At 38.7% G+C, this 23,315-nt stretch overlaps 1 protein-coding gene across 4 annotated transcripts in view; it reads right to left on the bottom strand.

The window, feature by feature from the left end:
• The window catches only part of SMYD3 (SET and MYND domain containing 3), a 381,469-nt gene that overhangs the window by 160,220 nt on the left and 197,934 nt on the right, over nucleotides 1–23,315 (bottom strand). The window contains exon 1 of one of the 4 annotated variants that reach the window (XM_071429199.1): nucleotides 21,908–22,219. The exons of the other annotated variants lie outside the window; for them this stretch is intronic. The gene's annotated coding sequence lies outside the window, so the exon portion shown is untranslated. Of the gene's footprint in view, nucleotides 1–21,907; nucleotides 22,220–23,315 lie in introns of those variants that run through there. 4 annotated transcript variants of the gene reach the window in all.

A 23,315-nucleotide genomic window follows, 5' to 3' on the forward strand; every position in this document is an offset into this window, starting at 1 on the left:
ATTCTTCTAATGGTGCCTCAGATCAAACCCTCATAGCACCTCAAAAAGATAAGGAAAGAAAGGAAAGTTGCTGCCAGGGAACACAGGATTAATTCAGAGCAACTTGAACATACACAGCAGTATTGGCTGCCTATCACATAAGGAAAAAGAGGAGGCTCTACCTGGAAATATCCTTTGGAAGAAGAATCAGAAGAATTCCCCAGTAAATAAGATTTTAACATATAGAGGGGAAAATATTATTCACTTCCCCATAGTAATTACAGTAATATACGTATATCCCTAGCTAGTAGTCTATATAATTTTCTGAAAAAAATCACTTTCAAGAGTGAAATAAAAGTACTTGGAATCTTTTTGATAAAGAAATATAAAACCACTATATTTATAGAGAGAATTTACTGTATATTTATACTAATTTTTAATTTAATACTACTATTATATACAGAATCAAACAGAAAGATCTTTTCCAGTTAGCTACAGAAGCCACTTGAGTGGCTGTTATCAAGAGGATTGGTTTTTATTGTTCATTTCCAGGCAGTGAAATCTGTGTCTAATGTGGCTGCCCCAAAACAGATGCTAATACTCTAGAGATGCTTTTTGATATTCTGGTTTCCAGCACTGCATTGCAATACTGAGGTAAAAGCAGGACACTGCCAGGCAAACACACTTAGCTGCACAGCCCCCATAAACTATCCAGTGCAGGCACACGTTAAGGACATTTACTTTTGAGGTTAATAAAACTTGTTTTATAGTATACCATAGTCAGTAAAGGAAATTACTGCCAATGACATTAGAGGTGGACTGACTTTTGCATTTAGTAATACTTTTTACAGTTTAAGTCATGACCTAAAGCCCTAAGATTTTAACAGACCATCAAGTGCCTTTTTAACAGTCTTTATAATCAGTCCTGTGGGAGCAAGACAGATGCAAGTTGTAAAGGGCACATAGAATTGGGCACATGAATTCACACATGTGTATTACCCAATTTTGCATCCTTCAGTTTCTCAAGATTGAAATAAACCAAGAGCTGGATTCAGAATCAAAACCAGTGTACCTGTATAATATTAGGAAGTCTAATATCTGCCCCTTAATATCCCTTTACCTAGTCAGAGCCAAAAGGAGGTTGGGAAGTATGAAGCACAGAGGTTGTGGAAATATTAAAAAGAAGCACAAAAGTGCTTCTGTAGTGCCACAGGTAAGCTAGGGCAAGCTTTGCATTGAAAAGTAGTATATACACATGAGGCAACAAAACAGCAGGGCAATTTTTTTCCATGTTTCCAATCCATTAGGCAGCTATCATGTCCCCTGGTAACAAGTTTTGAATCTCTAGGTCATGAAACCCTTTCTCACAGGTCAGGCTCACAGTGCCCATGGAGGCAGAGCTGCCCCCACTCCTGGTTTCATCTCTCCTGCCAAAGGGGTTAATCTGGGTCTCAGTACCCAAAAACCAACACAGTGATGCAGCAGGTGGTGACTTTAGACCTCACACTACATCTGGGTTACCAGGGAGAAGCAGAGCTGGTGCTCCCTGTGCACATGCAGGCTTGGCCTTGATGGAGCTGGCTGATGCTGCAGCTGCCACGATTATTTCACAGCACTGTGACAAAAAGCATTGGACATGACAAGGACCAGTATTGTGGCTGTGACAAGAATCCCTGCAGCTGTGACAAAGACCACCATGGTGTCCTGCTGCTGGGATGCTGGCGGAATCCACAGTGAAGCTCCATGACACTTGCTCTGTAATCCCTTTGACACATGATTTTTCCCAGGAGTTTTTCTAGCAAATACAGTGGGCTCAGAGGATCAGGGATTTCTCTTTGAGGTCCAGCTGCTAACACCTCTAAGCTGGGTTACAACCCCACCATGCTTAGATTGCCAAAGTAAAAATATTAATGAGGTCGAAGTTATTCTGGTGGAAGGACAGCAAGATTCATTTTTGATTTCTGGAGGACTTGTTTCCATGATGTCAAGACGGCTCTAGGGCAATCGCCATTGACCAAGTTCACCAGCAGATTTTCTGCTGCTCCACCTGGATCCCAACAAATCTATGCAGCCTGATGGGATTCATCCAAAAGATGGGATTTATCTCAAAGAGCTAGTTGATATCATCACAAAACCTCTTTTGATGATTTTTGAGTAGTCTTGGGAATCCAGAGAGGTCAGCTGACTAAAGCTGGCAAACATTGTCCTGACTGATCTCTGCTCTGTGGTGCCCAGTGACAGGACCTGAGAGAATGGCCTGAAGTTGTGTCAGGGAGGTTTAGGTTGGGTATCAGGAAAAGGTTCTTCACCCAGAGGTTGGGCATTGGAACAGCTCCCTAGGGAAGTGGTCATAGCACCAGCCTGACAGAGCTCAAGAAATGTTTGAACAATGCTCTGAGGCACATGGTGTGACTCGTGGGGTGTCCTGCGCAGAGCCAGGAATTGGACTTCTGTGACCTTTGTGGGCTCCTTACAACTTAGCACATTCTATGGTTCTGTGTGATTTATCAAAAATAGTTCACTCTAAGGTTATCTCAGTATTTGTAATGAAGTATCAAGTTGGTGTCTTTTCAAGGCCAAGGTCTTGCCCCAACATAAAGCTAAACTAGTCCCTGATATTTTGTGGAGACTCTATAACAGAGATCACAGATCTGCTTTTTACTTAAAAAACATGACTTCCATTATATACATCTATTTTCAGAGGCTTACCACAAGTAGTTAGTGATTTCAAATACTACTATTTGGAACACAAGAGAGCAATACCCAAACGAAGTTTGTTTGGTTTGCATTTTTTTTTGCTCCTAGGGAATCAACAAACTTTTAGCTGAATGCAGTGTTCCTGTGTTGAATTAGAAATGTATAAAGCAAAACAGAAATTACCAAACCAAATATTAACATGACATAACTGTGTATGGTTTCAATTTTAGGATACCAATGTAACTAGCAAATCCACAAAGCAAGCCCTTTCAGCAGCCTAAAATAAGAAGAAACTGCTGTGACACTGCTGTGTCACAAAACTGTGAGTATGAAAGCAGCCCACCACAGCCTGCCAACAAGCAGCCTATGTGCTCTCTTCATGCTCAGGAATACCCTTTAGCCACCTGCACGTGCCAAGGGAAGGCACCTGTATTTTCACCCTGGCACTCAAGGCAGCAGCTGTGACCACAAACTTTCAGGTGAAGGAGGGCTGAGTTCTACCTCTTGCCCATGCCAAGGTTATCAGAGCAAATGTCTTCCCAGTATTACCGCTCCTCCTGCTTGCTGCCCTTCTCTTCATTTGAAGTTTTGCTGTCAAGAACCTGTTATCATCAGAGGCCACTTCCCTCTTGTTATTGTTTTCCTCAATGGATTTATGCAGCTCTAAGGAGCTGCAGGCAAAGGTATCACTGCAAGAAATAGTTTAAACTCAATGCTGCTTTCTTGAACAAATAATACTCCAGTCTATTTCCTTCTCAAAAGAAAGGTGGGAGGTTACACCTTCTGTTAAAAAAAAATCCACAACAATCTACAATCAAAACTAACACAGATCTGTTTTTGGGAGCCAGGCAAGGCAGAGTTCGCCCGTTGGGTTTCACAAGTTTGCCATGAGGAAAAAATCAGATTCTCTGAAGGATAATTTCTGCCATCCCATTCAACTTGTGGTCGTCCACCATAGTAAAATTGTCACTTTGGGCTTTTCTTTAAAAAAACACACCAATAAAATTAATAAAGTCCTGGATGGCAACCACACTGACTATACAAATTATGTAGGTAGAAATTATAATTCAATTTCTAACATGGTCCTGTAGGACTAGCCATGAATTTGCAATTTTGTGAGGGAACTTTTGTGAGGGAACCTGGATAGTCATCTTCTTCATGTTCTTTAACATTATTCTAGGGCTTTGTACATGGTCTCCATTATTGTGCCTTGATCTATTGGCAGCAAACAAGTTCTTACACAGTATACTGTATTTCTTGGAGTGTCTTTTAAAAATGCTTTCCTTGCTTAGTCTGCATTCATGTTAATTTGCATATTGAACACATGAAGTAATCTAGAGAAATTTAAGGGGGAAGTCAACCAGATTTGTTCATTCTTCTGTTGAGGTTAAAGGAAGACCATGATCTTTAAATTAAATAGAAGTAGACTCATACCACAAAATCCCCCCCTGCATAGAAGCTTTTCTTCAGCTAAGAAGAAAACTGGACTGAGACAATAACCTGAGTCAAATCACGTCTTTCCCACAAGACTAAAAGCCGCCTTAAATGTTCAGGTGGATCCAGTGATCAGCAGAGAGAGTGAACACAGGACTGCCAATGGGCTCCATTCCATAAGACCTTTCAGAAAGCCTCAGAAGTCTTCCTCTGAATTTCTGCAGATCTTCCTTCTGGTTCCATTTACATGCTCCTAATGTTCAGCAACCATTTTTTCACTTACAAAGCACCAGTTCTTAACTTATAAAAAATAACACTTTATTTCAAAATAATTGCAGCATCCATCATCTAGCTCATAAACTGAGAGCTGGAGCCACTTGGTCATTTAGTTAATGGGTTCAAATAATGAGAGTTAAACAACAAAAAAACACACCACAAAAAAACCCCTCAAAAATACATTAGATTAAAGTAACTTTTCATGTTTTGCTAGAGTTCTCTTCTCTGAATTAAATTAAAATTTGCAACTATAGAGAGTCTGGCTTGGGGCTAGCATTCAAGATATACAGTATCTAAAAAAAAAAATAAAAAATAAGATGTGTTCCTTTTTCCCAATACTAAAATCCTACTAGACCACATTTTTACCATAGTTCAGAAATTCAGCCAGTGTCCTCTATTTGCACTACAGCTGTCAAATAGGAGCTGGAGTTATAGAAACTTTCACAAATATGTGAAACTATTTAAGGTGTCTAATAAAGATTTTGGAAGATCAACTATGATGATTTCTCCACACAGACTCAGAGTCTAACCTGAAAATACCTTCTTAAGACTGCTTTGTCACAAATGAAACACTTCTTGTTCAAAAGCACAGTAAATTGTATCTAAAACTATAAATGGAGTGGTAAAGTGTTCATGTCAGTCAGTGAGATAGAGAGAACAGAAAACAGTGTACTCAGAAGAAAAAAAAAAGGTATTACAAAATTTCATACATCAACCTAAATATATTTACATCATCTCTGCATAGGGATAAAATACCAACTTCAGCTTCACTACTGAGTCTTTCCTTCTTTTTAGAAGAGTAGGAAAATAATGTGACATATCATGGAGGGTTTTTTCTTAAAAGCATTGCTAAGTATCTTAGGAAGCTATAAAAATAAAAATAACAGGATGGACTTTATCAGTAGGCTTTGGTAGACTGACCTCCACTCAGACAGGAAGTCAACAGACTCAGCAAACTTTCAGGCAGCTCTGAGCTAGGCAGAGTGGCTGACAGGATAAGTGCCAGAGCCTCAGCCCAGGAGACTTCAATAAATTTGGGGGTTAACCAACAGAAATGTCATGACCTTCAATAGCAAAAACCACAGGGTTTGCAACCAGAGTGGAACAACCCCACGCACTGACTGAAACTGCACCAAGCAGCAGCCCTTGGGAACATGGCTGTGGTGTTACAGTGCACAGCCCACTGCAGAAGTGAGCCCTCACTGTGCACAGAACAAATTGCATGCTGAACTGCATCCAGAGGAGCATGCCAGCACTAAGGGAAGCTCCAGCTGAGTCAGCCTGGGGAGACCCTCAGTTCAAGAGGGATGCAGAGAAAATTGGAAAGGCCTAACACACATACTCTATGTAGAGAGGCTGAAAGAGCTGGGCCTGATATTTTTGGTGAAGGAGAAACCACAGAGGAATTTAATATCTGCTTACAATTATTCGAAGGCCAGTTCTTTGGACACCACCACCAAACACCTCTTGATAGTGTCAGACAGCATAACAAGGAAAACAACCACACAAAGAAATTTCAGAGGTTAAAGTTGGACAGCTGGAAAAATATTTTCACTAGCAGCACTGGAATATCTTGTCAAACAGGTTGAGAGATTCTGTCCTTGGAAAGGTTCATCCAGACAAAGCAATGGCTGATCTGGTTCTTTGTTACAACAGCCCTCTTCCAAGTAGTAGAACCTTGGATTACTGGAGGACTAGAACTAATTATCCCTTGAAGGGCCTTGAAGATGGCATTTTTATCATTGCCCAAAATAACAGAGTGAAAAGCTATCCCTCCATTAATTCTCAATCTACTATTTTACTGATCATGTATTTTAAATGTTGATTTTTTTTCCTTTATTTCCGCTAGATATTTCAACATGATATATCTATTCATACAATATCTAAGTGCTTCTTTACACTATTACAAAAAGCTGTTTTTAAACATGACCACATGTGCATCTGCCTAATCTGGAGATAATTTACAAGACCTATGTCACAATGTTAATTCTTTTATTTATTGTTTAATTAAGTAGTGTTTCTATCACTGCACACAGATTTTGATTTTATAAAAGAGCTGTTGTTCATTGGCATCACAAACTGGACTTTAAGCACAACTGAGGGAGATTTGAAAGAGTGCTTAAAATGCATCAGCCAGACAGCATCACCTCCTAAAATAATGTCACAATCCCCATCGTAATCTCTGTGCTTGCTTAGAATGTACTGATGAATTTGCACCAACGTGTTGTATACAAAAGGAGCATATCATCTGGGAAACAGAGGTCACAAAAAACCACTTTGTTCAATTAAATTCAAATGTTTTAATTAATGCCAAAGTTTCTTTCTTAGAAAGTAGCTTCTTCTTTAAATTTCCAACTAGGTAGTGGTGTGTCAATATTCAAACTAGGCACAAATGGCATTCTTCATCTCTGAAAGAGAGCACATGTGCCAGTTACAGGCAATTTTTGAATGGCTTTGTAAAGATGAAAGGGAGAAGCCTGGGGAAAAGCAGCAGAAACCCATCACTGAGTCACCTTAATGACTTCCTGAAATCCTCATGGACTCAGGACTGGGAGGAGGCTGGGGAATGAATCCTCACCCCACACTGCTGAGTCACTGAGCACCAGCTCTTCTCTGCTGGTGCCCACTCCCCAGCCCTGATGGGCCCCAGCCTTGCCCTTTCCTTGCCACAAAACTCCTCATGCATTCCTCTGGAGGCAGGAATCACCGCTGCCTTGTCAGCCCATTTCTGATTAACAACCTGGCTTCGTTTGCAAATTAGTGCAAGGTATTGTTTAAAGAGGCAGCCTTTGGTACCCTGCCCATCACAAATCATGTGGGCTAGCAGGGTTCCTCCACAGGGCCAAGCCTGCTGGCAGCTACTATCACCAGGAAAAGGGAAGAGATCCTACTTTAAGTTGGCCAGGAAAGAAAGTCTGTATCTGTTCAGTGGCTCACTAAGCATCCTAACTTTGAAGACAAAAATAACAAATGGAGAAATCAACCAGCACTTATTTAGAAATCGCTGCAGTACGAGAAATGAAGAAAAGCAGCAACAGCTACAAAAACCCCACCCCACAGAGGAAAGCTGAGAGGCTGAGGATGTCCTTGGATGCTTTCCAATAACAGGCAGGCACACTTCATGCTGCTATAGCTACATAAAGGTGCTTGCTTGCAAATTCAGCAAGTGTGTTGCCATCAATAAACTGTTTTAAATAAGAAGATTTGATTCAAATAGTTTGCTCTGATCTTTAGTTAGTGAAAGTAAAAAGTGTTTTACAGCAGCAAAGAGAATGCCTCTTCAGCAGATCATGAGTATGTGTTACACAAATACATATCCTTAAAACACTTTCAATACTTCTTTTCCATTTTGAACTCTTAGCATGATGCAGCCCAAATAATTTGAGATCAGAATAAACATCTGATTTCACATGCAACACAGACTATTATTAGTATTTTTTATATATTATAATAATAACAGTTAATTTAAATTAATTTATTAAATTAAATTGACTACCTAAAATTATTAATGGAAAATATTCAAAAATCATTTAACATTTGTCTGTTTAAATAGTTGAAATATTGCTCAGGGTTAGCATGATTCACAGCACTTTAAATGCCCAGAACAGCTCTCACTAATTTCTAGGCCCCCAACACTTGTGTTCAGATGCATCGCGGAGCACGTGCTGGCTCCTTGGTGCTTGTGCCAATGGAGACCCTTCAGTAAGAGAAACTTGATTCTGGGGCAAAATGCTGTCAGGTTTGTCTCCACAGCACCCCAGACTGCCCCTATGTCTTGGGCAGGGGACAGAAACACATTAAGGGATTAGTTTTCCAAAATATACATATTTTTGTTCATCAAAGTAGAGATGGGAGATTTGTTAGGAGCACAGAGGGATCAAGTTAGACCAAAGCTTGATTCATTTCCTAGGTATAACTCATCCTGCAAGTGTGGAACCACTTCTACCAAACAGGTAGAGAGGTGAGACAGGAATCCTATAAATGTCACCCCAAGCTGTCAGCTCAGAAATCGAGAGTGAAAACATGTACATGAACAAGTCTTTTCAACAGATCCAGTCCCCAGCAGCAGCAGCCTGCTCCATGATATATTTTGTTCTCATGTACAGTATTATAAAACTGCTGTTCACATTACTGCAGCAGTTTCTGCCACTCTTATTACCACCACAGGAATCAAAATCCATTTGGAGGCTTATGGGGAAATGCTGAGGCTCATGCAAAGAAGCAAGACCAAGAATTACTATAAGTGCCAACAATATACAAACACAATTATAGTTTGGAAGTGAAATAACTGAATTAAGAGTGCTATCTGGCCAAAGAAAGCTGATTAAATGCAATGGAGATAGATAAAGTGAGATTACATCTAATTAGCTCACAAAAAAAAAAAAGCAACTCCTCTAATTCTAAGGCTGATTAATTAATTAAAATTAGAAAAATATTTGCTATGTAAATGTAAACCACTATATTTAAATTAAGAGTAGCTCATCTTTAGAATTAATTTTAAAATTAGAATTAGATTAAATTTAGAATTTAGAACTAGCTCACCTATATAAGGTTTAATAGCCATCTTTGGGAAAAGACCATAGATCATTAAGTACAGAAGAATACCTGACACAGCATATGCCACAGGTCTTTCCATTTCTTTTGTCCATCATATATATTGTAGACTTAATATAAAGTAATACTCTGGCTTATCATGGGGTTCATTTCATACAGATCATGTATTTTAGAAGGAATGAGAAAATATCTTAGAATCTCTAAGAAGATCCTTAGAAAAATGACCTTTAAAAAGAAATTAAAAAAGAGAATACAATAAAATTTCTAAAAGAAGTTTGCCTTCCAAAATATTTTTTTTTTCCTTTTCCAAAAGAAACATGAGCAATGGAGTAAGTTAAAATGAGGAATTTATCTCAAACACATTAAAATCTAAGGCACTATGTCAAACTACAGCATCATCAGGGGATAATTTTACATAGGAAGACAACAATAATATACAACCATTTTCCAGGCATCCCAAGGTTACTTCAAAGAGATCAGATGAATGAATCAGGGTCAGCTGTCAGGAAAAAATTCAGAACCAGCACCTCCCAAGATCCAAGCCAGAGATGGATTCCCAAGCTGAATTATGTACATTTGTGCATATCTGGAAATTAAAGCAAGTTCACTACTCAAATTTACTGAATTCATGTCTCTGCAAAGCCAGAACCAGAGAATGAGTTGGGGCAAGGAATAGCTCAACATTCCCTCGAAATTAATTACTGAATTCAGTTACTTTGCAGAGTCTACTGGCAGATGTTGGTAATGTTTCAGAATTAAACATTAACATAAACAGAATTAAACAACTATAAATAAAATAATTCAGAAAAGACTAGTACACGAGATTTGCAGACCCTGATCCCACAAACACACCACGAAACATAACTGCCGGAAATAATGTTACAAATATAACAGTGGATGGAAATAATTGGAGAGCTCCAACTTCTTCTTAGTGTAGAGTCATAAAGAATGTCTCCATCCTATCATGTCAAGACCAGTCAGTATCATTTTCCACAAGCCAGAATAGCAGCTTCAGTAGGGATAGAAAAAAATTATTCAAGGAAATCTTTACAGTTTCAAAAGCAGAGTTGCTACAATTATACCTTCCCATTTTCTTAAAAGTTTCCTATCTTTTGTTAACATTTTAGTAAATATTCTCTTTACCATATTTTTTTTTCTTGGCCAACACACATCTGAGACGTTATTTCAAAGACATTTCTGTAAAAAATATCATGGCAAGTGTAATGAAAAAGGGGAAAATAGGTCTATTTTAGATCCAACGGAACAATAACTTTCACATTTTCCAAAAGTTCATGACAATCTATTCCTTGAGGGGTTTTTACTCAAGTCTAAAGAACACAATTTATAAGGAATCTTCTCAGTGACTGTCAATTTAACAGAAACTCTACACACAGAGACCCCTCCTGTGAAGTCTGCACTCTGCAATCTGGCAGTTGGCTGTTTTTTTTCCAAATTCTTGTTTGAAAATAAAACTTATCTTCACCCCTTTATATTCTTGATATTTAGATACACAAAAAGATGTCTAGATGCACAAAAAGAACTGCGAATATTCAATTTAAAGAGTCATTCAGACCCATGTTCTTATTTATAAATAGACTGGAAGGTCAGGCACATGTACACAGACAAAAAGGAGCATCTATGTGTATTTATACATATATACGTGTGTGTATATATATATATGCATACACATATAGTTATGTATGCATATATATATGTATATGCATATATTGTGTGGCAATCATCTGCACACAAACACACAATGGATATTCAGTGCAAACACAAAACTTCAAATGCACAAATTGCTTCTTAATACTCATGCTCCCATCAATTAATATAAATTATAATAATAAATATAAATTAATACTAAATTAATACTGAGTACTTGAAATATTTGGTACATATACTGACAATCTCTAGGATTAACACCAAATTTGACCAGAGGATAATAGTCACAAGAAGTCTCAGCAGCCCTAGCCTCTTTCTGTCATTTTTAACATCCAAAGGGTAAAGAAAACCTAATCTGAGCCTGGGTTTCTTTCTGCATGCTACAGATAGTCATCTCTGGCATCAGCAGAGTAAGTCCAGGCTTCACATTGATTTTCTTTTTTCCTGATGTATACAGTGAAATTGAAGACCTATGCATTTCTGCTGAATGAGGTTCTGCCTTAGCTAATAGCAAACTATGACAATGGTCTGCAAAGAATTGGGTAAAGGAAAGCAGTCCTTTAAAAAAAATTCACCACCAGCAGCTGTAAATTCATAACTGTCAAAAAAATTGCTGAGGTTTTTATATGCACATTAACAGCATGCTTCAGTGTAAAATGGGATTCTTAATTCTTTTCACAGAGCATTAAATCATATTTAGGATTAGAAAGAATCCTCCGGCAGCTACTGGCAGGTGCCCTCCCTTTCAAAACCTCTCTGCTCCCTATGTTTGTACTTTGTTGACTTCAACAACAATCTAATTGCAAAAAATTCTTCTTGAAGTAAAATCTAAAACAATAGGGTGCAACTATACAACTTATGTTGCTCTTCATTGACCCCAAGAACAATTCCAGGAGCCTAATGTGTTTTCTTGTAATGCCAGTGAGATGCATTTCAAAAGGAATGTGAGTCACAAGCAGAAGATGGTGCAGGATGGGGCTTCAGATTCCTTCAGCTGCATGGGAAAATGGTTTATACTTTCTCCATGCTTCATAAGGGAGCACCCTGCATGCTGGGAGGATGGAATGACTAAATGGTAACATGGTTCCCAACAGTTTGCAAGGACTCACTCAGGAAAACAGTGATACCTGCAGACAACTGTCTATTATCAAAAGGTTTCTCAGTTCCCAAATCCCACTGGGCACCAAAGGCACCTTCTTACTCTTGCTTATGTTTCATCCTGTCCCTCAAAAGGAACATGGAATGTACTAGACAAAATCTGTCCCTCTGATATCTTGTTCCCTAAGGGATTAATAAAACTAAGTGACAATCAGAGCACCTCCAACCACTTGTCCACCCATCTTTATCTTAATTGCACTGCCAGCTAGTTAAGGCAGGAAGGCAGCACAGGAGCTATGAGTATATAATCCATGACTGTGGCTAAAAAAAAAATAAAATTGTTTAAGTCAAAAAACTCTGTCACTAGGACAATATATCACCTGCATTTATTTTATATTATTATGAATTATTTCTTTTTAACCGTGGTACTTCCTCTAGGTAGGAATTTGACTGTGACTTGCAGTGTCTTTATCAGAGCTCTGTGCCTGTGCTCCCTGGCACACTGTCCACCTGCTGCCCTGTTACGTGTTTGCCAGCCCTGTGCCCATCCCTCTGCTCCCAGGGCTCACATGAGCATTTCCACCCAGAGCAAGGGGCTTTCTGCTGTGCTCAACTTGCACTCTCCTCTACTCAACTCAGTGTGCTGGCACAGCACATGAGGGGTGAAGCAGCCAGCATCCCAACCTATCCCAAAGGAAATGACATCCTGAGTGACCTGTTATTATTGAATTGAATTTTAATGAAATGCTACTGCTGCACACCACTATGCAAAGAACATATGTGGCTGCAAGTGATTAATTACAGTCTTGAAGAACCTAATAAGAGATTCTCATGTTTAAAATACTTTCTGGCAACTATTAATTTTTTCTCTCTAATTATCAGAATAGCAATGGAGTAATGAACCTTTCACCTCAAATTTGCTTATTTTTCATTTCCTTTATCCTTCAGGTTTTTCTATGCTATTTATTGGTTTCTGTGCAACAACCAATCTTATGGATATAAACAACCAATTTGTAGATATAAAATATGTCAAGTATTAAATAAAACAAAGAAATTAATTTCATCAGAAATAAGTATTTTTTTCACAGGAATGTCTGCCCTAGGAAATTCACACTATATTGTTTTCACATTTGCAAAGAGAATGAATTTGAGTATTGCGACTCTCTCAGGGGTCTGTCTTCAGATGCTGAAAATGCTAAGCAGAAATACGTCACCTTTAAAAAGTGATGAGCATCTACTGAGAAGCACTGAAAATCAGTAGTAGTGTGCAAACCCAAAGGTATTGGCAATTCAGACTTATGTACACTAACTTCAGGGAGCTACATTCTCATTCCATCCAAAATAGAAATATGATTTTTCACCACGCTGGCCTGTTTGACAAGCATGCACATCCCTATGTTTAAGAGGAATCCACACAAAAACCAGAGGAAACAGTATTTGGGAAATGGCTTTGCTTTTCTGTGCTGGACTGCAAGCAACTCTGAAACCAGTTATTGACCCAAAACCACTGTCCAGCTGCAGAATTTCAGTACCAGGTCCTAACTGGTGAAGAAATATTGTTCACACCGATTCGAAGTTTCATAATGATCAAATTTAACAAAACCCCATTTAATCTTTCACTAATTTTAATAAACTGAAAAAGACTTCAAAGAACTTGCTTCTTCCTGTTATCATAGAACAAACAGAGTTGTGTGAAGAAATGAAGAAAGCACCCACACATTGAGATGACCTTTCTGAATACTTCTTTATGGACAGTCTGAATGTTATTTTTTAAAGCCAAACTATCCTTAAACCTTTATTTTATACAGCTGAAAACTGGCCAAAGCCAGAAGAGAAAAAAGAAGCCCTGAGGATACAAATCCATGCTCCCCTGAATTTATATTTTTTCTGCATGAAAGAAAACCAACCACACCCTATCAGTACGTATGGTTAATATCTATATTACAAAGCAAAACCAATTTCAGGAAAAAGTAAAAAGTAGTTCTTTTAGGCACTCTTACAATGATTTTCAGTTTTACAGCAGGTCTGTGTACCTCTGTCATGACACCTGGCTCAGCGGATGGCTGTGCACGCACCACAGAGCCACAGGCACCAGCCTGGCTTGCTAATGTGCACTGAGGCTGCTGCTGCTTGTGAGAGGACAGCCAGCTCAAGAACAATTATTTTGTCTTCCACCACTCCTGTTGCTGGTAGCTGCAGCCAAAGCACTTAAAATGCCATCAGTTTGCTGCCATCTACAAGCGTCAGGGTAGAACAAGACAAGCACAGACACCTATGGTAAGTGCTCTCGCCTTTGCAAGCCTGATGGGAGGATGAAAGCCTTGTTTTTTGGGAAAATTAACATGATGAGCTCTGCTGGTTTGTCCCTTGAAACACAACTCACACAGGAAATAGTGTGTCCTCAGAAATGAGCAGCATAATGATGCTTTATTGCTTGAGAAAGCCACATATCCCAAGAGAATTTGTGTCATCATAAACCAGGAGTAAGGCTGATGGAGCTGACTTTAGGCTGTAATAAAAGAGGTAGGAAAGAGATAAGAAAACACCATGACAAAAGATGCTTTTGTTACTTGTTGAGATCAATCTGAATCAAAATGTGTTCACAGTTATAATTTCTTATACAATTGAAAAAACTGCCAGTAGAAATAGCATGATTTTACTTTCCAATGCAACTATAATTCTTATTCCTATCAAAGGAGACTGAAAAAATTGCCAAGTTATTTCATTAGGAAATGCAGCTAATTTACAGGCAGAGTAATTTTCCCCCTACAAAATTGTATAATGAGCTTTAAACTCACTAAATAAAGGGTCTCTTCTCTGAGTGATTATGCTTAATTTACACAGGAATTAGTAGTGACTGGACCTCCTTTCAGAATTGCTTTAATAGAGCTGCATTATCAAAAAAAAAAAAAATTACAGCCTTGAAAAAATATCCTAATAGTCAATAGAGGAAAAAATACTTCTCTGAGCAGCAGTGCCTACATACATTGTGTTCATAAATGTTTTTACAGGATAAGCACATAACTTTTAAATTGGGTATCAGAATCCAGAAAATCTCTAATGCTGATTTTATATTAAATTATTCACTTAGGCATTATGCTGATAGAATGTATAGAAAGGCCTCAAGTAACAGATGGACAGCAATGCAAAGGAGAAATCAACACTTTCATTTACAGACGTTGCTGTCACTGTATGCAATATTGCCATGTTAACTATTTATTATTATTTGTTGATATTACTGTTACTATTATTATTATTTTATGGTGGGTTTTTACTGGTTAGTCTGTCCAAAGAATGAACACTTTGGTTTATAGACAATTCTTACCAAATGTAGTGCAGTCTTCACATAGTTAAATGCTAGCCAGAAAATCCCAGCATCTCCCAGATTCAGGTATTTTTGTGTATTTACATAGAAACTAGGCATTAGAAACCTTAGAGCAGCTTGTTAATGGTATCACTAAGGTAGTAGATATCACACAAAAATATTGTTTGTCCCTGGCAAATTATAAAAGGTAATTAAAATTCCTGTTACCTAAAGCAGTTGACCCTGAGGTTGTGGAGAAACACATTTGGAAGTTTCAGTTAAAGATTTCACCTCCCCTACTTCCTTCATAGTGTGGGAAGTCCTTATCATCTTTTCACTCTACCCTAGAAGTGAATTCATAATATTTAAGGTCTGGAGGGGGCTATTAAATCACACAGCTCATCCTCCTTTATCATGGCATGCATTTCATAAGAGGTCTACAGATCACTCAGAACCAGTGACATCTGTGGAGCTGGTTAAGTAAATCTAAGCCAAAATATTGAGAGTCGGCAACAAGACCGTGCTATCCCAGCAGCAAAGACAGTTTACACTGAGTGAGAAAAAATAATCTGGGGGAAAAAAAAAAAAGAAAAGAAAAAGAAAAAGCTGTAAGAGCTGGGATGCAATCCATCCTCGGGAACCTGGCACAGCCACCGTGACTGCCCCCGAAGCGAGCGGGCCGAGGCGCGTTTGTGGCACATCATTGCCATCTGCTGCGCCGGGCCGAGAGCGCAGCGAGCGCCCGCCACGGGACAGCCGGAGGGGCTGCCCGGACACCCTGCAAAGCCGCCTTCTCCACGTCCTTGCTTCACTTTCACCCTGCCCACACCCACCCTGACGTGGCTGGGCCTCCCTCTAAGTCTGGAAAATAAGCATTCCGAATGTGTGAAAGTGGATCTGGTAACTATTGCATAACCCAGCACCGTGCCATGAGGACAGCCTGAGCGTGAGCTGCAGCCCGAGGCTTCCCTGGCAAGGGGCATGCACGCTACCTAGCTCCCAGCAGCTTTGACAGAAGGAAACCCCTGCATTAGGTTCCTCATGCAAAGTTACAAATGCTTTCTGGAGATGTTCTGTGCCTGGAAGTAATTCGCACGCTTCGGAACCAAACGACGAGACCAAAGAATTTGGGCGTAACAATGTCAGTTTTCTCTGACAGAGAAGTCTCTACTTACAGAAATCCACCCTGTGTACGTGGGTGAAACATCTGCTTCTGAAAGTGACTGCATAGACATATGATGTATGCAAAAGGAGCACATGCCTCTTGAATACAAATGTTGTAAAGCACCTGTGAAAATGCTTTTTAAATCATAAACAGCATTTACTGAACTGACACAAACCACTTAAAATAATTTAGATAATAAGCACTATCAAAGGACACAAAATGAACTTACTAACACCCACAGAATAATGAGGGACAACTTGCTGGCAGTATTGACACTCAAGAAAATTTGGCCACCACAGTAGCTCACATAAACCATTAGCTCACATAAAGCATTCAACCCACATACCTTGATTATATATGAATTTTGCATGACTGCACACAGCTTTTGGTAGCAACTGGATATAACCTTGGGCACTTCTGGGAGAAGGACAAGTCCACCCCCAGTTTTCTCCCTCCCTATCCCAGATCTAGGTACTATTCAGGCTGAGAAGGCAGCTCCCAGAGGCTGGGTGAGCACCCCCATCCTGTGCCACAGAGCCACAAATTGGTGTTTGCTGGTTTATATATACTGCACACACTGAGCACTGCCCTGATACTTCAGGGAGACTGGGAATTGCTGCTCAGTCTGTTTGGGTCAGCTGAGTGTCTTCAAACAAGTAATTTCTTGCCACCCCTCCAGCATCTCACTCCCTATCCCCCACAGAAATAGGGTAATAACAGCAACTTTCTTTGTGTAGCAGCTTGAGTTTGTTATTTATAAGAGACAACTATTACTGCTGAAATTAAGTCTTTACAAACTTCACCACATATGTGAATAACAGTGGTCCAGGAGCAATTTTCCAATCCATCTTCAGTGTTACTAATTTAAAAAAAAAAAAAAAAAAACAACTTTGTTGGACTCTGTTATTGACTATGAATGTTTTTTTCCAGGGCAGTCATCTCTGCTTCTTTACCCTTGTCTTTTCTAGTCAGCTTTTCTGTCTCATCCACCACAGCCCCCCTAACAGTGCCACACTGGTTTGTACTTGTGGCACCAGCCCACTTCATGACCTCTCATCTCAGCCTTCAGTACCACTGAACTTCATTCAGCAACTTCATGAGCTCAATCATTGTGCTGTTACTCAGACATGCTCAGCTGGTACTTGGAGAGGTGCTGAAGCTTTGCACAGTGTCTGGAACAGAATATTGCTAAAACTCACAGAAACCTTCATTCTCCAAAGCAAACATAAGGCTGACACAGCAACAATGCCCCAACACAACCAGCTGCTCTGATTTTTCTTAGGATTGACCAGTAAGAAGAGGAGGGAAGGTTTATTTACCATTGGCCCCAAAGAGTTATTTTTGCTTTGGACCCATCCTTCAGGGTGTGTGGAAAAGGCACAGCACATCAATACACAGCCCTCCAGAGTGAGGGTCACCCTGAAACTGAAGGAAGAGGTTCTTGCATCTCTAACAGTAAAGCAAGATCCTCTCTCTTCTTTTTGGGTAGAATCAAGAACTTGTTTTGCAGATGAAGAAGTGCTAAATATTCATAAATTCATTTTAAAACTGGGCAGAAGAATCCCTCCCATGATTCTCAGCTTTGACACTCCTCACATACTAACACTTTCTGACCTGCAGAATCACACACATTTCTGTGGTATTTTATCAGTACTAAGCACTGCACGGTAAAATTTTTTGCAGGAACAATGTGAGTATAAATTACAAAAGTGGACACAGTGTCTTTGTCCAAAATGGAGATGGTTTAACTTCATGAGGTGGTAAGCATCCAAAAGGCTCACGGGAGCACTGGCTATGTGTATATTATTAGCAGGTACTATAGACACGTAGGAATGGGTCTATAGACCAAAATTTAGTGCTGAGGATCTGTCATCCCCACTGTATGTATTTCAGATTTTCCTGTTTCCCTGTTTAAACTTCAGACCAGCTCTGCTTTGATGCCTTGTCCTGAAGCTCACTTCTACCTGGTGTATGTTCAAAACTCCCTGAGCACATCCTCTAGTTTAGTCTCAAAAGCAAAAAGCATGGATTTCCTCTTTGTGTTCTGCTGTTCAACCAAAACGGACTGACTGGGAAATTCGCTTCAGAGGAACAACCCAAGCTGCATTAAAACATGAATATAGATGTCCTTGTTGAGACACTTATTTTTGTGGTCCATTAAGTTTTGACAAATGACCATATCTCAGTAATAACCACATGGAAGCTCATCACAGGAATAGGATTTGAATTTTTGCTGTAGATACATTAGACAATGACAGAACCCCCCCAAGGACTTTAAGCATATATACACTGAATTGTTTCAATCCAAAACCAGCTAAATTATTTTCAGACTGAGCTTAATCACAGCTTACCATCTCAGCAGGCACACTTCCACTGAAACTGGCTTGTTACCCTCTTTAAAAAATCCTGTGATTTTTATTGTCGAAAAATATGCCAAATTTCCATATTAGTCACTCACTGAATTACAGGGCATGGAACTCTGGGCATGGCCAGCATACCAGGGACATCAGCATCCCTGCTCACAAGCAGATTGCCCTGCTCAGCTGAAGGATGAGATCCTGCTCTTGCCACATTCAGGATGATCTGGATGTACAGGAGAGGAACCACAAAGTAGCAGAACCAGGGCTCAGGCAACCCCCTCGCTTCAAGTGGGGCATAAACACCAATTAATTTGTTTCTATTTTGTAGCTTGTCAGCTTCAAAGTCAAGTTAGCAAAATAGCTGTTGCTCTTGAAAGTATTGCATAGAAGAAAATAAAAGCTTAGAAAAAAATTGCAACAGGGAACAGAAATTCCTCCACAAGCAATTATTGTGAATTTGTCCCAAAAAACCTCATTTTGATGATCACTAAGATTTATCAGCACCTGATTGCTCAGGGACATTATCTTGGCAGTGTCAGCCCAGACTGCAGGCAAGCACCCAACATCATCAAAGCCACCACAGAAGTCAGTGTTAATTTGCAACACTGTGGAAAGGGCCTGCAGACAGGAAAAGATGAAAATCACAAAAAGGAGGACATCCTCTCTTAAACCCAGATGTGGTCTCTCTGATCTTCCTCCTGGGACACACTGACAAAATAGAGCAGTGAAATTGCCACCTGTGCTCTTCTATAAACACTCCTTCACCCTGGAAACTGGGAAATTCAAACAGTATCAGATTTAGACCCTTTCACTCTCAAGAAACCAATCAACCTCTTTTCTGCTTGATGCAAGTGTCAACATTTTAAAAAGTTTAAAAGATGTTTGTTTTAAAGGATGCTAAAGAAATAGTAGGAAACAACCAAAACAGCATTAATTAACTGTTACATTTCAACAGCTAGTGAACTACAAAATCTTCAGTCAGTTCCTTCCATTTTTTTGTAAGTCAAACATTCAGGTTGTTATCCTCTGACACAAAATATTTTACATTTTTTAGTGGAAGAAATTAATGCCTTGTCTTCTTGCTATAAGAAACATCTATTTTGCTATCATTTATTTTCCAAAGCTTTTAGAAAGCCTAGTGGAAGTGGGAGCATACATTTCACATTTTCAAGATAGCACCTCAATTTTCATGTTACATGTTCCAATAAGGCACTTAGCATAAAATATTTAGAAGCCCCACAAGACACAAATGTATCAGGGAAACTCATTGAGAACTGACAGTCTCAGATACACCTCTCAGACAGCCACTGTTCTTAGTCTTTCCTTCACTGAGGGAATTACAGTAAGGAAAGAGTTACATAATGGGGAATGTGACAGGTGCAGGTTAAGATGGAGTCAAACTGAGATGCACTGATATTTTATTATTATTTTAATAAATACATAATCTAGCTGCTTTACTTTGATAGATGCACTGGTTCCAGTGTAATTATTTCTATTGCCCATGGTTTTTGATGCTCTATGAGAGTAAATCCCTATCATCTAAAGCCAATAGAAGAGCTAATCTTGACTGCCTATAAAAGGGAAGTACGGTACAACTGCTGAGACAAAGGGAAGAGTACCATTATTTCAAGTGATGTTTGGGATATTACAAAACTTTTACAATGCTTATGACATTCTTAGGAATTTTGCTAAGGCCTATTTTCTCACCAGATTTTTTGGTGTTGTTTTAAAGTTAAGAGTACAAGGGCAAAAGAGGAACCAAAGGAAAAAACAGCAAAGAAACAGTGCCTGAAATGTTATGATGAAACATAAATGATCATGGCTACAGCTTGCTGCCAGTGGAAATGAGGACAGACTTCCCTTTCCAATACTGTCAGAAAGCTTGTCTGGGCAAGATGCCCAACAGTGCCCAGCCCAAATCACAGCCAACAGATTAATATAAGATGATCTTTCTGTTAAGGCTCTTTTTAGTAAATAGGCTCATCCAGAATATGAGGTAAAAAAAATAAAATTAAGAGCACAAATTTTCACCAGCTGCTTTGAAGAAATAATTTATTTTCAACTGCTTCAGCATAGCAGCTCCCAAGTAAAAGCAAATAAAAAACTACCTCTAGAAATATTGCCAGAAACTACATAGGTGTACTCACTAGTCACTTTTCTAGGAAGTTTCATGCATGTAAAGCATTGCCTTTGAGACCATGTGCCACAATAAAATTAAACACAGCTGAAGATACAAGAAATTTCTCACATAAAAGAAAATTTTAAAACATTAATTTTATCTCAGTCTAAATAGCCAGTCTGTGGAAAAATTGCACAAAATGTATTTGACAGTTTAAGAATATAGGATATTGTTTTGAAGAGACGCATCATATTTTTGGGACAGTCTTGTGATACATTTCAGTCCTCACTTTACCTAAAGACTCACTGTTGCAGTATGAGCAGCATCTGTGATATACTCCATTTCTGCTGGAAGGTGAAAAATATGCTAGGACATATGTACAATCTTAGGAGAACATATGAAAGTTATGTAAAAAGTATATTCAAAAACTCCACAATACAGAGAGTCAATTAGGACTAGGGGTTTTTTTTGTACTTCTGCTGTTCAGAGGTAATTTTTCATCAAAAAAAAAACCAACTGCTGGTAGTTTGAAATGGGATATTCAAATCCTACTCAGCAGGTCCTTTCAGATTTTCAGAATTCCAGGCCTAACATGAGGCACCAGAGCTAGGAAATCACCTCTTGAAATCCTTTCCTGAAGTGGAACCATGAGCTGAGTCTGCCAGGAAGAACTATGAGTCACCTCCTCACTTCTGAGCAGACAGAATAAATGAAAACACAAATGAAAAGCATCCATTTGTCCTTCCTATTTATACATGCCAGCCCTGTAACCCACCCGCAAAAAATTAAATTTATGGAAACACAACAACGTCACCAACTTAGCATGTAGGAGATAAAATGGGGATGGCAAGGTGATAATAGTGTTTCAAAGGGCAGAAGAAATTCAGAGTTGACCTCTGCAAAGAATATGTAACTCCATGTTCAGTATTGGGTCTTGACAATTTTAGTGCCACGTATTTTGTTTCTGTTTAAATGTGACTTCACATCTACCACACTTTTGTATGTGCATGTACAAACATGCATTAAAAAAAAATCTCAGGGAAAAAAGCGATAGTTGGTGTAGAGCAATAATCCTCTGGAAGAAGAGTTTACAAAAGATGACAGAAAGCAGGCAGCACAAGTAAACTTCTGGAGACGATGCCATGGGAAAAAGAGAAAGCATAGTCAAAGAAGATCACATAATTGGGGCACAGGTATAATAAACATAACTGAATTACTAGATTTTAAAATAAATGTAGACTAGATCATAAACTTACAGGTGTTGTCAATGTACAGTAAAGTTGAAAGAAAAATCCTCTATGACTAAGGATGAGTGAGTTGTGTGATCAGTTGAAGATAACCATCTGAATTCAAAATAAAATTGTCCACGAGACAAAAAAAGGTACCTGTGAAGGGAAGAAAGGAACAAATGCTATTAAAAAAACAAAAACAAACAAACAAACAAAACCAAACAAAAATAAAAAGAAACAAACAAAAAGAAGCCCCACCGAAAAAGAATTCTATGGAGTTGAGCAGTAACAAGAAAAATGTTCTACAAAGTTAAAACTACAGGGAGGAAAACACAATCACTTTCTAAGAGGATCAAATGCTCAAACAGCATCAGTGTCAAGTGTTGAGAGTCATCAGTCTTGTCACAAGAAAAAATGTGCCATGTACACTTAGTAAATTCCCAACACTGCAGTGCAAAGCTGTAACACCTTTCACAGTATATTAACAGTATAACAACTTCCTCTAGAGAGGCTGGGAAGTTAAAAAAGCTAAAAATTAACATTTTAAAGTTTGCTTGGGTAGCAACTGAGTACCATACTAAGACGTTAAATTAATGGGAGCAGTGATGTATACTAGAAAAAACAGATTTATTTTATAACAACTGGGCACCACAGAGGATGGCAAGCCCTGTCAGAGCCCTGATAGTGGCCCAGGATCTATCTTTTCACCATATGCTTCTAATAGGGCCTCTTCACCACTCTTGGCTTGGACTATATGATCTCCAGAAGTCCCTTGCAACCATTCTGTGATCATTTCCCCAGCTGAAGGGGCAGAAAGATGACATATTTTAGAAAGTACACTGTGAACTATTAACTATACTAGATAGATAATAACTCAGTGTTAATAATATTTTCATTAAATATTAAGTCAAAGACTGGATAAGCAGAAGTAAAAAAGTTATAGGGACACCAACGTTTACACACAGCATTTTGTGAGATTTCCATTCAGTTAAAACAACTTCTAAGATTACGATAACTGAAAGGAGTTGAGAATAAAAAAGAAACCCTCATTTGTTTATTGTGTTTAAAGTAAATATTGTTTGCTCAACTTCCTTGAAATGTTGCCTTGAGTATTTATATTTATTTCTTCCTGCAACAGATGAATAACACTTTGAGGAGAAAAATGTAAACCCAATGACATCTGCAAACACTCTGACTAGCATCTGAAACAAATGTTATTGTATGACTAACCCCCTACTTTGTTTATTCCCTTTAAAGAAAAAAAACAGGAATTCAATTTTAGTTTTCCTAATTACAAAATATACTTACCATAAATTGTTGACTATTGGGTGCTTGTGTTACTTACCTGCAAAACAAATCAAACAAACAGAGAGTTACTTCACAGCACAATAAACTACCTACATAGGAGAGTGGATATAATTTAGGTGGCTTGATG

The sequence above is a fragment of the Agelaius tricolor genome, unplaced genomic scaffold (genome assembly GCF_023055355.1).
Source record: "Agelaius tricolor isolate 1412-34295 unplaced genomic scaffold, bAgeTri1.0.p SCAF_1, whole genome shotgun sequence".
Lineage (NCBI taxonomy): Eukaryota > Metazoa > Chordata > Aves > Passeriformes > Icteridae > Agelaius > Agelaius tricolor.